The sequence below is a fragment of the Physeter macrocephalus genome, chromosome 18 (genome assembly GCF_002837175.3).
Source record: "Physeter macrocephalus isolate SW-GA chromosome 18, ASM283717v5, whole genome shotgun sequence".
NCBI lineage: Eukaryota > Metazoa > Chordata > Mammalia > Artiodactyla > Physeteridae > Physeter > Physeter macrocephalus.
Window position 1 is genome coordinate 4,881,316 of NC_041231.1, and position 13,308 is coordinate 4,894,623.

The window sequence follows — 13,308 nt, forward strand, 5'->3', positions numbered from 1 at the left end:
TTCACAGCAGCAATCAGAAACTAATACACACATGTTCCAGCTGAACAGAAACAGGATCTCAGTTGGCCGTGAACTTCCCTTAGAGCTGTCAGCAAACAAGGAAGAGGTTCAGACCTTGGCCTCTCGACAGGAGCGCCTGGCTCAAATCCCAGTCTGCCCACAGCAGGCCACCTAACTGTTCAGCGTCTCCATTTCTTCATTTGTCAGATGGGAACGACAATAGCGCCTGAACAGTAAGCGGCCTTGTTGGGAGGACTTACATGTGAACACGGCTGTCCTGGGAACCGGGCACGTGGTAAGCCCTCAACAATGTCAGTTACTGCTGTCAGTGGTGGTATCTTTCTCATCTTCCCAGCCACTGACTGGCCTGTTCCTTTGCCAACACCGCACTGTTCTGATGGGTGGGAAAGGGCCAACGCACTATTGTTTTCCTTCATCATTAGTTAATTACATAATGATTAATTCTCCATATAAAGCTTAAAGCTTTTCATACAGTTGCATGAAAGAAAACAACTAGCACTGATTTCACAAATGGTATGGGAACAAACTGGATATTCATATGAAGAAGTACAAAACACCAGTCCACAGACCCTAGAATAGCTGAAATCAACAAGATGACAACGCCAAGCGCTAGCAAAGATGTGGAACCACCAGACCCCTCACACACTGCTGGAGGGAATATAAAACGGTACAACCACCACTTTGGAAAAACAGTTCAATGGTTTTCACAAAGTTAAACAAACACGTGACAGTTCACCCAGAAATTCCACGTCTAGGTATTTACTCAGGTAAAATGAAGCCACATGTCCACACAAAGACTTGTACATGAATGCCCACGGCAGCTTTTTCATAATATCCCCAGACTGGAAACAACCCAAATGTCCACCAGCTAGTGAGTGGACGTTCGTGCGACGGGGTAAGAGGCAGCGATCCAGAGGGAGGGTCCCCGATTCATCCTGCAACAGAGCTGAGGGCCAGGAGCATCACACGGAGCTAACGCAAGCGGGGGGAAGTGCCGACTGCAGCACCCCGCTCGGTGAGATCCTAGTGCGGGCAAATGATCACCGAGGATGGAGAGCTGACCTGGGCAGCCTGGGGCTGGGGGACAGGCTGACTGCTAAGGGGCCCGAGGGAACCTTCTGAGGTGATGAAAACGTTCCATATCTCAACTGTGGTGATGGCTACCCAAGGGTGATACGTTTATCACAATTCACTGGACTGTGTGTGTAAAAAGGATGCATTTCATCGAGTCTAAACTGTACTTCAAAAAAGCTGATTGTTTTTAAAAAGAGAAAAGAAACAAACATAACATTGGGATTCAGTGGGATTGCATTATTTATACAGTAATTTTGGAAGACGTTTTAAAGCAACACTGCGGTTCCCATCCCGTGCCCACAAGGCTCTCTTCCTGGACTCCCGTGTTCACACCCGCCGTTTTAACGCCTGTGGAGGGAACCTCATGCACAGGTCTCCAGCCTCAACCTTTTCTCTGAGCTCCCGACACCAGAGCTGCCACCTGACTCCCTTACACCTGGTGGCTCCAATCTCTCTCAACCCAACGTGTAGGAACCAAGCTCGCAATCTTCCCACTGAGAGTAGAATCCCGGTACGACTTCCGTCCAAGTAAACCCACTCCTTCCCCCAAGGGTGTGTCCGGACCACCCGACCCTGGTTCGTTTTTCCCCTGTAAACATCTCTCTACCTGTGGACCGTCTTGCTTTGCCACCCCCTGCCCCCCACCTCATAAGACACCATCTCCATCCCAGAAGTCAGCGCAGCCTCCTGGCCCCCTGACACGCTCCGTTTGTTCCCCTTTCACGGCCAGGGTGGTCTAGTCCCACTGCGGCATCTCCACTGCGCTTGGAACCCGGGTGGGCTCCGTCACGCCTTCTGTCTAACCCCGCCTGGACCGGCGTGGAGGTGGGGCTCCCCGATACCTCGAGCTTAGGTGCGAGCTCTTCCCCCTCCCCCCTCGGCCTGGCTGGAGTCCATTAATCCTTCCAATTCCAGCCCAAACACCCACCCTGGGTGCTTTCTTTGACCGCCTGCCGCACCCACCAAACCCAATCAAACCTCCTTGTCAGTCACTTAACACAATCACAATCCTGCCTTTTCCGTGATGATGGGATCAACCCGTCAACGGAGCACTGCGTCTAGAACCCGTTGCTCCAAGGCAGGGTCTCTGGGCAGCAGGAAACTGGAACCCAATCAACTCTTCTCGGGTTAAGCTGGTTGGCCCGCCCTCCGTCTATCCAATCACGACGGGTGATCCCGACAGACTTATAAGAGGGGCCTGGGTGGCTCAAGATCAGCGAGCTTCCCGTCGGGCCCCCGCGAGGACAGGCCTGCTCCACGGGAGCTACTTCTGCAGGCTGCGCTCGGTCGTGGCTGCGACGCCCCTGGGCTCCAGCGCCTCGGGCCCCTCTTCCCGGAAGGGTCTCCAGACGCCCAGCGCCAGCGCAGAGCCACCGCAGGGAGACTCGGTACGCGCGGGCGGCCCTGGGGGACGGGCACGCCTTGCACGACCATGGGGGGGGGGGGCCGAGCCTCCGGCGCCCTGGGAGGGCCAGGGCCCGCTCCCCAGCCAGCCTCGCCCTCCACCTCTGCTCCCCGCCCCCTTCCCTCTGGGGCGGGAAGGCGCCCCCAACCGGCCCGAGGCAACCTCGCCGCTCCCACCTTGCCCGACACTTGGGAGGCATTAGTGAACCCTCGTGCAGGCCGAGCGCTCCCGGCTCGTCTCTGAAAACGGTTTAACAGGCCGCCCCAGACCCCGCCCTCCAGACGCCGCGTCCCCCCCCCACCCCCGCCGCCAGCCCGGCCCGGCGTGCTCCCGCCTGCGTGCAGCGGATGCGGGGGCGCGGAGGGCGGGTGGAGCCCCCGGGCTGACCCGCTCTCCTCTCTGGGGCAGATTCCTCATGCAGGAGCAGAGACCCTCCAAGCGCTCTCGCTCAACGGCCCCTAATCAAGGTACGTGAGACGCCCGCACCCCCTTGCCAGGGCTCCCCAGCTTTGACTCTGCGTTTGGTGTTTACTTGTATGACACAGAAGGCGTTTTGTGGAGAACAGCGGCCCTCGCCTCAGTTTCCCCTCCAGACGCCACCCTCTTCCTGCTTCTCAGCGCCACTTCCTGTTCCCGGAGGGCCTCGCTCCCGCCCACTTTCCGCAGCTAGACTTTGCGCAGGGTCCTCCCTCGCAGCAGAGGAGTGTGCGGCTGTCGGCCGCGAGCTCGCAGCGCCGTGCCCTGCCCACCCTCGCTTCCCACGCCGGAGCCCCGGGCCCCACCGCCCGCCTTCCAGGGCCCCGTGACTCCGAGCGCAGACGTCCTGTGCCCCACGGTTAACTCCCCTCTTCCGAATTTTCCAGGACTTAGTAGTTGGGCTATTGTTTGCAAATTCCGTGTTCTCAAACTCTTCCCTGATTGTTTAAATTCACACCCAATCAAGTGCTCTACCAACTTCACCCCCTTCCAACCTGCTCCAACCTAGACTGGCAGTCTCACCCCAGCCGTCACCCTGCGACCCCCCCGCCTCGACATCGGCTGGGGAATCTCATCCCCCTCTGGAATTCTATGCCCTGTTGCTTTTATCTGGTGTCCTTTTCTCTCCTGGCTTCTTTTTTCTCATTGGAGCCCCCAGCTCTCAACCCTCACCTCCCAGTTTTCCTAGCCAAGAACTGAGGAAAAAAATTAACCCATCTGGTGGTGACCCCACACCCAGCTCCAGCCCAGGCCCCCACCTGGATGACCCAAACGCCTGGGCATCACCCGGCTCATCCTCGGGCGTCCGAACCTGCGTCCGCTTCCTGGGAAAGGCCTCCTGCCCCGCCCCCGCCGGGGAAGGGGTGGGGGAGGAGCTCAGAAGGGGTGGGCAGGAGGGCGCCTGCAGACAGACGGGTCGCCCGCTCGCCCCCAGCCACCCACCCCTTCACGCCTGCCCCGAGGCCGCAGCCCCTCCTTCCCAGCAGCCCTGCTCCAGGCACACCTCTTCCCTGCCCCCCAAGTCCAGCTGTGATGCCCTTGCTGCCGTCCTTTCAGTGGCTCTGCCTGGACCGCAGGGTAAACTCAAGCCCGGCCCAGCTTAAGGAGGCCCTGGTGAGCCGCCCCTCGCGTGGTGCTGTCCTTCAGCTGCCCAGGTGTCCTTCAGCTCACGGAGCCGGGCGCGCGGCCTCTCTGCCCTCCCTGCCCCTGCGCCGCCAGCGCCGCTGCTTGGTTTTGTTTGCGTCTGTCTGTCTGTCCTACCGAAGTTTAGCGCGGTGAGGACAGGCGCTGTCATTTTTATTCAAACTGAGTCCCTCTGGTGAACCTAGACTCCATGTCCCCATCGGTACCACGGGGATTATAATAGCCGGCGGCCAGGCAGCTGTGAGGGCCGAATGCCGTGGCCCGCGGGGAGTGCCCGGCCCGGAGGAGGCGGGGGGCCGTCCGGGGCCCCGCCCCCAAGGCTCCCCCTGCTGAGTCTGTCTCTCCACCCCAGGCGTTCATCCCCAGGAGACACGCTGCCCTGGGGCGGAAGGCGGAGGCCCTGCGGGGGCCGCCGAACCCCCGCAGCCAGGCCCGCCCTCGAGACCCTTTGCTTATGTGAACCCCTTGAGATGTGAGACCCCAGCTTTCGTGGACTCGGCTCGCCTGGCACAGAGAGGCCGCCGCCGCCGCCGCCGCCGCAGTGGAGAGAGCCAGAGGGCTGAAGGAGGCCCGGGCAGGGACCCCCGCCCGCAGGAGGGGCCGGGACGCCTGCTGGGGCCAGATCTGCATTTGGAGCTGGACGGCCGAGAGCTGCCCGAACAGCCCGCGGAGCCAGAAGCCAGGGAGACCCTTTTCGCCAGAGCAGCCACGGCGGCCGCGGCACACGGACACGTGCTGCAGGACCCCGGCCCCGGCAGTGACGCACTTGGGATGAGCCCCCAGGGGCTGCCCAGTGCCTACGGGTTCTGGGGTCTCAGGGAGGTCCAGCCTTCCGCCTGCTCCTACGTTGGCTTCATACCCTCGGGCTCGGCTTTGATAGTCATGCAGACACCCTCCGGCACCTACCTGTATTCGGTCGCGGCGCCCTCCCCCCACCACAGCCAGCCCCTCTCTCTCTGACCTGGGTATTTGCTAAATACCCCAGGAGACCCTCCCCCAACTGGAGTCCCATTCCTGTCCCCACTGTCTCCCCCGCTACCTGTATTGCCCAGACTGAGCCTGCAAGCTCCCCCAGGATGCCCACGAGACGGGGAAGCTGTGATCGGAGCTTCCAGCGAGCGGCTGCAGGGTCAGGACACTGACGGCGGGCCCGCAGCAGCCTGTGAAACGGGGCCAGTGGGTCCCCTCCGAAGAAGAACACATATCCTGAGTGGGTGTGAGAGTGACACACGTGGATGAGGCTTGGTTAAAGAGGAAATTCCAAGAGCTGCCTGTGAGGTGAGACCTACAGGGAAAGGAGAACTGGCCTGACATCAACACTCCCTCAGAAGCATCGGTGATTCCGAGAAAGCCATGAGGAGACCCCCTCGGATCCTGGAGAGCATACGACCCTGAGTCTCGAATTCCATAACCTGGACCAGGTGGCGCGGGGACAGGAGGGGCTGGGGCGCCGTCGAGGCACAGGAAAGGGGCCTGAATCCTAATCAGACCGGGCCGAAGCGGGAGCTTCCTCTGAGCTCGAGAGCTCACAGGCTGATAACAAAGACCCTTCCTGTGAAAGCCGGCTCCAGGCGAGTTGTTTTGCTGCCTGCCCTGAAAGCACAGATAATGCTTTTCAGCCAGGAAAAAAAAAAAAGAAGAAGTGGGAAGAAAAGAGGAGGAAGTGGGATGCGAGAAGGACCAGAAAGCTAGGAAATGGGTAAACTGTATTATTAAGTCTGAATAAGTATGATCCTTGACGAAAGATGAATAACCTGGAATTGAAGTTCCAGAAGGGGACTTCCCTGGTGGCGTGGTGGATAAGAATCCGCCTGCCAATGCAGGGGACATGGGTTCGTTCCCTGGCCTGGGAAGATCCCACGTGCCACGGAGCAACTAAGCCCACGTGCCACAACTACTGAAGCCCGCGCGCCTAGAGCCCGCGAGCCACAACTACTGAAGCCCGCGCGCCTAGAGCCCGTGCTCCGCAACGAGAGAGGCCACCGCAATGAGAAGCCCGCGCACCACAACAAAGAGTAGCCCCCGTTCGCCGCAACTAGAGAAAGCCCGCGTGCTGCAACGAAGACCCAACGCAGCCAACAAATAAAATTAAAAAAAAAAAAATTCCAGAAGGCACTGACATCGAAATTTGGAGGATGCAGGAGTTCAAAGCAGCTAAAACTTACTGAAATTCTGGTCTCGTCCTGGGATCCTACAGATGCTCAACCTGAGGGAGCGTCGGAACCCTGGGCGTCTGTAAGCGGGTGGCCCCACTGGTAACTTCTAAAGGAGGTGGAGTAGGAAGAGTAATTCCAAACAGACTGAGGAACACGTGGATCCAAGAAAATGTGATGAATCAAAGAGAAGGCTGAGGGGGTAACAGAAACAAGGAGGGAGCAGGACACGTTTAAAACGCTAAGTACGGAGCAAGTAAGTGGGTGGCGGCCTCTGCGCTCCTGGCTTCTAAGGGGATATTTTACACATTGATCATTAAGCACGTGTTTCCTGTACTTTTCTCATAGACATGATTGATCCAGTCTAGATCACTCCCATCTTCTGAGTTTGATAAGAGGTTTATTATGAATTGGATTTTGTATTTTATTAAGTAGGCTTTGACCACCTGATTCTGATTCATTTGTAAGAGAAAACGTCCAAGGTACATGAAGAGAATATTTCCCCTGAGAGATTGTTTTTCTTGTGTATCCAACCATCCCCTTAAATAAAGCCTTCTCTCTGGCTTTTATTGGAGTACATCTTGTATTAAAATTTCACAGTTTTCGTCTTACCAATGTCAGATGAGTTTACTGTAACCAGAAAAAGAAACACACAGAAAGACAAAGAACAAGTGTCTGCTTCCCCCGCCCCCTGCCACTGTGTGCTTTCCCTACAGCCGTATAGGCCTATACGAACACACGTGTACTTAAAGGCATCTCTGGGGTTTTATTTTACAAAAATGGGGCATGCGATGCTCCTGGGGTCGCCCGGCGTGATTCAGGGTCCAGGCAGGTGTGGCAGGTGTGCTGGGGGCAGTGCTGGAACCTATTCTCCGTGTGCGGCAGGCGCCACGCAGACACCCAAGCTCGTCTGCGGTGGGAGCTGCTTCTTGCCGTCAACCTGGGTGCCCTGTGCTCAGCCGCGCGTCTGTGCCGTCACCTCCCTGGGAGCTGGCCATCCCTCTGCAAGGCGCACACTTCAGGCTCTTCAGGGAAAAACCCTCTGCTGACGGGCTGTTTCCACCGCCAGAACGCTTTGGAAAACACTTGTACATGGACTCTTCAGTACTGGCTCTTTTAATTTTATGAAATAAATCCTCAAACTGATATTCCCATGTCAAACAGTAGGGCCATATTTTATCTTAATAGGTATTAAGAAATTGCATTCAGTTAGGTTGTATCCGTATCAGTTCCCATCAGCGGGATACGAAGGCGCCGGTTTCCCCCCAGTCTTCGCAGCAATAAATGTTGGGACGCCATAATTTTTGCCAATCTCTTGAATAAAAATTTGTCATTATTGTTCTAATTTGATTTGTCTTGTCTACTAATAAGGTTTAGTATCTTTTCATGCATTTATTGACATGTCTATTTCTTTCTCTGTTAATAGCCAATATATATCTTTTGCACAGTTTTCTACTGGGTTTTAAATCCTTTTCTTATCAATTTGTAGGAACTTCTTTGATATTGGAAACAGTGATACTTTCTTGTCCGCGGGGGTTTCTTGGGCGCACTGGGTCCAGCCTCAGCTTACAGCCCAGCTTTCCCTGTGCCCAGCCCCCAGGCCCTGTTCCCTCCCCAGGGCCAGAGGCCCATGTCTGCCATGCACGGCCCACCTTACAGCAGCATGGAACTGTTTCCTCAGTCACTTCACTGTTTAGACATTGTCCAGGGTAAACCTGCCAATTCAGGGTTTCCAGGAATAGCTCAGTGTTTCCCCATTCGTCCCTCTTCGGGTGCTTTCACCTACATTCCTGAAGACTTGCCAATGTCCAGGTGTCAGGAGGCTTTTTCTTTCTTTCATTTTTAGGCACCTTTAGTTTCTTTAGTTTAATAATATACATATTAGAGTGGTGACTAATCGATTCGGAGACACATATTCAGCCTTTATTAATGGGATGTGTGTCCTCAAACTTGAAGACCACTGGTCTCTATTTTATATACAGGAAGCAGACATCGTTTCAATAATAATAAATCTACATCAAGATAGTACAGTCTAGGTGCCCATCCTCTCACTGAGGACATGCGTGTTTACACCTTCACGCCACCAAAGAAGGCATCAAAGAGCCTGGCACGCACCTTGGTCATCTGACAATTAGGACGTGTGTCAGGACCCAGAAGTACACTTGCAGGAAGACTGGCAGCAGATGCTACAAGGCGCCCTGGCTGGGGGCTGTGGACCTCGCCTCACTGGTCACCCTTTCTTCACCCCGATGATTCAAGTCTGCACAGGAGAACTCTGGACGGCCCTCTGCCTTCAGGTGGGTAGGGACCCCCACTATCTCTCCTGCTCTCCATCGGTATGATGTTTTCTCCACTTTCTCTACTCTCCTTTGGAAGTTATACAGTGTACTGGGTTGAACCATATGAAATTGCCATCATGTTGGTCAAACATCAGCAATTTCATATGGTTCAACTGAATACGATTAATTTTTTAACACACATACTTAAAGTCTAATGTTAGTTGATCTCTTTCTCTACCCTATAAGGACCTTTGGATACGTCTACCCTGATCACTGCCAGTTCCCTTTTACATGGTATTATTGTCTTATATTTCAGTTCCATTTTGTCATCACCAAAATAATCATTATTAACACAATTAGTGTTTATCATCGATACTTATTTCACTCTATTTCCATGAGTCACCAATCCGTTTGCTGTCTTCAACCATTCCTTCTTTGTCTGGTGTTCAGTTTCCTTCTTCCTGAAGTACCTTCCTTAGAGATTTTCAGTAAAGAGCAGTTCATGGTAAGCTCTGTCTGAAACGTCTTTATAGCGTGCACACTCTTGAATAATAGTTTAGCTGGATATAAAATTCTAGTTTGACAACTATATGTTTTCTCTCACTGCCTTGCAGATATTTTCCTGTTGTTTTAGGCTGCTCTTGTTGCTGTTTTGAAACTTCTCGTAGCCCAAACACTGTGCTTGGGGGGTAAAATTCTGTTCCTCTCGGACCCTTTTACAACATCCTTTTTGTCTTTGATGTTCTGCAGTTTCCCTAGGAGGTGTCCATACCTACATGTTTTTAAAACCTTTCTCCAGATTCATTGAGAATCTTCTATCTGAGAATACATTTAATAAAAAGTGGAAGATTCTAAGCTCTTACCCCTTTTATTTTCTGTCTTTTCTCCTCTGGAACCCCTGGTTGATATATACTGGGTCATGTCATTCTAACCTGTGTGTCTCGTAACTGTGCTGCATTCTGTACTATGTTCCGCTGGTTTTCCTTAGATCTGTCTTCTGCTTTACTAGTTTTTCTACTCTATGCAGTCAGCTCTTTCATCTTGATTTAATGGATTCCTAATATTCCATTTTGTTCTTTTCTAAATCTACTGTGATTGGTTATTTGCTCTTTATTTCTGATTTTTATAAGACTTATTTTATTTCTTTCATCATTTTGAACATTGTTTTATAATTTCTCTCAGATTTTTCAGTTAACTAAAGTTTTCAGGGAACAAATCTTCCTGGTTTCCTTCCTTCCTTCCTTCCTTTCTTTTTATTTTTTGCCAGCAAAATTTCGCTCACAGTGAAATCGTCTCTTTTTTGGTGTCTGTGTACCTGTCTGTGTGCATATTTAGCTGATCCCAAGCAAGGTTTATATTTACTGTGGAACTTCATGGTGCTTGGACTGTTAAAGTGACATTCCATGGTGGCTTTCTTTTCGCTTATGCCAGGTTTTGGGGGTGGGGTGGGTGTGCCACCACCCCAGGAACAGACTCCCTGATAGTTTCTCAGCTTCTGGTCCCCACAACAGGAGGCGGTGTTTAAAGCCAGATTCTGGGTCCTCCGGAAGGGAAAGTCCAGGACCCTGGTTTTTCCTTGAGGATTACAGCCCCCTCTCCCAGTCACAGAAGGGTCAGGCTTCCTTCCCCGAGCAGGTGTGCGAAGTGCATCCATTTCCCCACAGGGGTGTAGGAGTCACCTCAGCTCCAGTTCTTGCCCCCCTGTAGGCCAGGTGTGTGCACAAGACCCAAGCTCCCAATCTGTGGGCCCAAACTGGCCAGAGCTGCCTGTCCACGAGCCCGATGCCCCCACTCTCTCTCACTTCCCGCTTTGCTCTCACACCCGGACACCTTGCTTCCTGGCTTGCCGTCTATGCCAGCACAGAAGAAAAGCTAAAGGCGCCGCCTCTGGGCCAGGCTGCTTGGGTTCCAACCCTGGCTGCACCACAGATGAGTTCCTTCACCTCACGGCTCTCAGTCTTCCTGGCCGTCACGTGGACATAAAGAGAGTCCAGCCTCGTGGGACGCTCAGCTGAGTTCATAGACTCTAGGTGCTCAGCATTGTTTCCAAAACACGGCGCACACCCAACAGACACTACCTGCTATTATTTCAAAGCGGGTGGCGTGGTTCTGTCTTACCCAGCACCCTACGTGCTGCTCAGGCTTCCTGTGTCCCCCACTTAATCTTTCCTGCTTGTTGTTCATGTGTAAACTGTGTGATCCCAGTTTTTCAGAGCTCTGGCTCTATTTTGGGGGGTGGGGTGTTAAATCACTTTGTTGGAAGGAATGGCATTCAAACATAGGGGAAAAAATAAGCAGATGCTTTTGCACAGGTTATGGAAAGAGTAAAAAATGTAGTTCTGGTTTTCTAGTGTTGTGTAACGAAACACCCCAAAACTCAGAGTCTTAGAACCTCCATTTTGTTTTATTTCGCTCACAATGTAGTAGGTAAGGAGTTCAGGAAGGGCTCTGCTGGGCAGGTCACCCTGACCCACGTGGCAACAGCTGGGGTGTCGACAACTGACCCACTTCCAACACGGCTTTTACGCTCAATTGCAGATGGTTAATTTTCATCGCTGTGTAATGTCCAATATGTGAGTGTGCTTCATTTTATTCACCCAGTCTCCTGTAGGTGGGCTTTGGGGTTGTCTCCAGTGTCTTTTCCAGTATGAACATTTCTGTGCATTTCTTCTGGTAGACACGCCCAGGTTTCTGTCTTGGGTACACATTAAGGAGTGGAATTGCTGAGTCAGAGGGCATGTAAATGCTCGTTTATAAGATTACACTACAGTGATCGTTCTACATTACATGTCCTTCAGCCTGTGTAAGCTGATACTTAGTATCATCAGACTTCTTGCTTTTGGCCAATAAAACAATCTTGTAGTTTGCTGTAGCCTGTATGCATGTCTGAATCACTAGTGTCACTCAGTATCTCTGCAGGTGCTTTCTCTTTTGTGCAACAGCTGCTTTATCTTTTGCCCATTGTTTTTCCTTTCTTCTTACTGATTTGAGGTGTTCTTTATTTAATCTTGACATCAATTTTTTGTCAGTCATGTTTTGCAAGTATAGTCTCATACTGTGACTTTTTTTTACCTGATTTAAATTGTCTTTTGACTTACAGAAGCTCTTAATCTTAATAATGAATTAAAATATATCAGTCTTTTTCTTTCATGTTAGCACTTTTTGTACTTTAAGAAATCCTCCCCTACCTTGAAATCAGAAATCCTCACCTAGATTTTCTTCTAAAGATTTTAAAATTTTGCTTTAGATATCTGCTTTGACACAAGTTCTTAATCCATCTGGAGAGGATAATTTAATTTTGTGTGTAGAATTTAATTTTTTCCATATGGATAACCAATTATTCCAGGTACACATTGAAAACTCACTTCTTTCCCTGCTGGTTTGCCATGTGACCTGAGTCATTAATAGAAGGTCCATATGTGCACAGATATGTTTAGGAACATTCTATTTGTTCTACTGGTCATTTTTTTTTACCCCTGAACTAATACCACACAGCATCCCTTACTAAAGTTTTATAATGTCTTGCTACCTGGCAGAGCAAGCCTACCTTCCTTCTTTAGAAGACAATTCTAATGAATTCCAATTTTAGAAGCAAATGGACACGTTCTTAAAGGATCTTGTTGAGTTTTGATTGGAGTTGTATTAAATCATTAGATAAATTGGGGGAGATTATATTATGATATTAAAATTTCCAATTTATAAACATGGCCTCCTGATCAGTTATACGACCAATGCCTTTCCTGGACAGTGCATCCCCGCTGTCTTTGACAACTATTCTGCCAATGTTATGGTGGATGGAAAACCAGTGAATCTGGGCTTGTGGGATATAGCTGGACAAGAAGATTGTGACCAATTACATCCCCTATCCTATCCACAAACAGATGTATTCTTAATTTGCTTTTCTCCTGTGAGTCCTGCATCATTTGAAAATGTTCACGCAAAGTGGTACCCTGAAGTGTGACACCACTGTCCCAACACTCTATCATCCTGGTGGGGATGCAACTTGATCTGAGGGATGATAAAGACGTGATTGAGAAACTGAAGGAGAAGAAGCTGACACCCATCACCTACCCGCAGGGCTTGGCCATGGCCAAGGAGATCGGTGCCGTCAAATGCCTTGAGCGCTGAGTGCTCACACAGCGAGGCCTCAAGACAGTGTTTGATGAAGCTATCCGGGCGGCTCTCTGCCTGCCGCCCACCCCCCCCCACCCCCCCCACCCCCGCCCGCGTCAAGAAGAAGAAGAGAAAATGCCTGCTGTTGTGAATGTCCGGGCCTCAGGACCCTTTACACGCTTTGCTCAAACGGTGGAGCCTTCGCACTCAGTGCCAAGTTTTTGTTACAGATTAGCTTTTCCATAAAACCGTTTTGAACCAATCAGTGATTTCTAGGTTTTGTTTGTTTAAAGTGTAAGAGTTCAAACTTTCACATTCTATTAAAGTTTAGCCCTAAAAAAAAAATTTTATTAGGTTTTCTTTTATATCCTGCAGGAAAATTTTACAAATTTCTGCATACAGGTCTTTACAACTTTGGTTAGACTTATCTCGTTATATTTGTTGTTTTTGTTGCTCTATAAATGGTAGAAACATTTTAAAGTTTCTTGATGATGTACAGACATACAGTTGACATCTGTATATGCAATGTGCGCATGGAGCTTACACTCAGCTACATGGCTCAACTCTATTATTGCTAGTAATTTGTTTCCAGATTCTTTTTGATTTTCTAAAAGGAAAATCATATCATCTGCAAAAAATAAAT

General features: G+C 51.0%; 1 pseudogene; it reads left to right on the top strand.

The window, feature by feature from the left end:
- Positions 1–12,228: 12,228 nt before the first annotated feature.
- LOC102975225 (ras-related C3 botulinum toxin substrate 1-like) lies at positions 12,229–12,816 on the top strand (annotated as a pseudogene).
- The last annotated feature ends 492 nt before the right edge of the window (positions 12,817–13,308 follow it).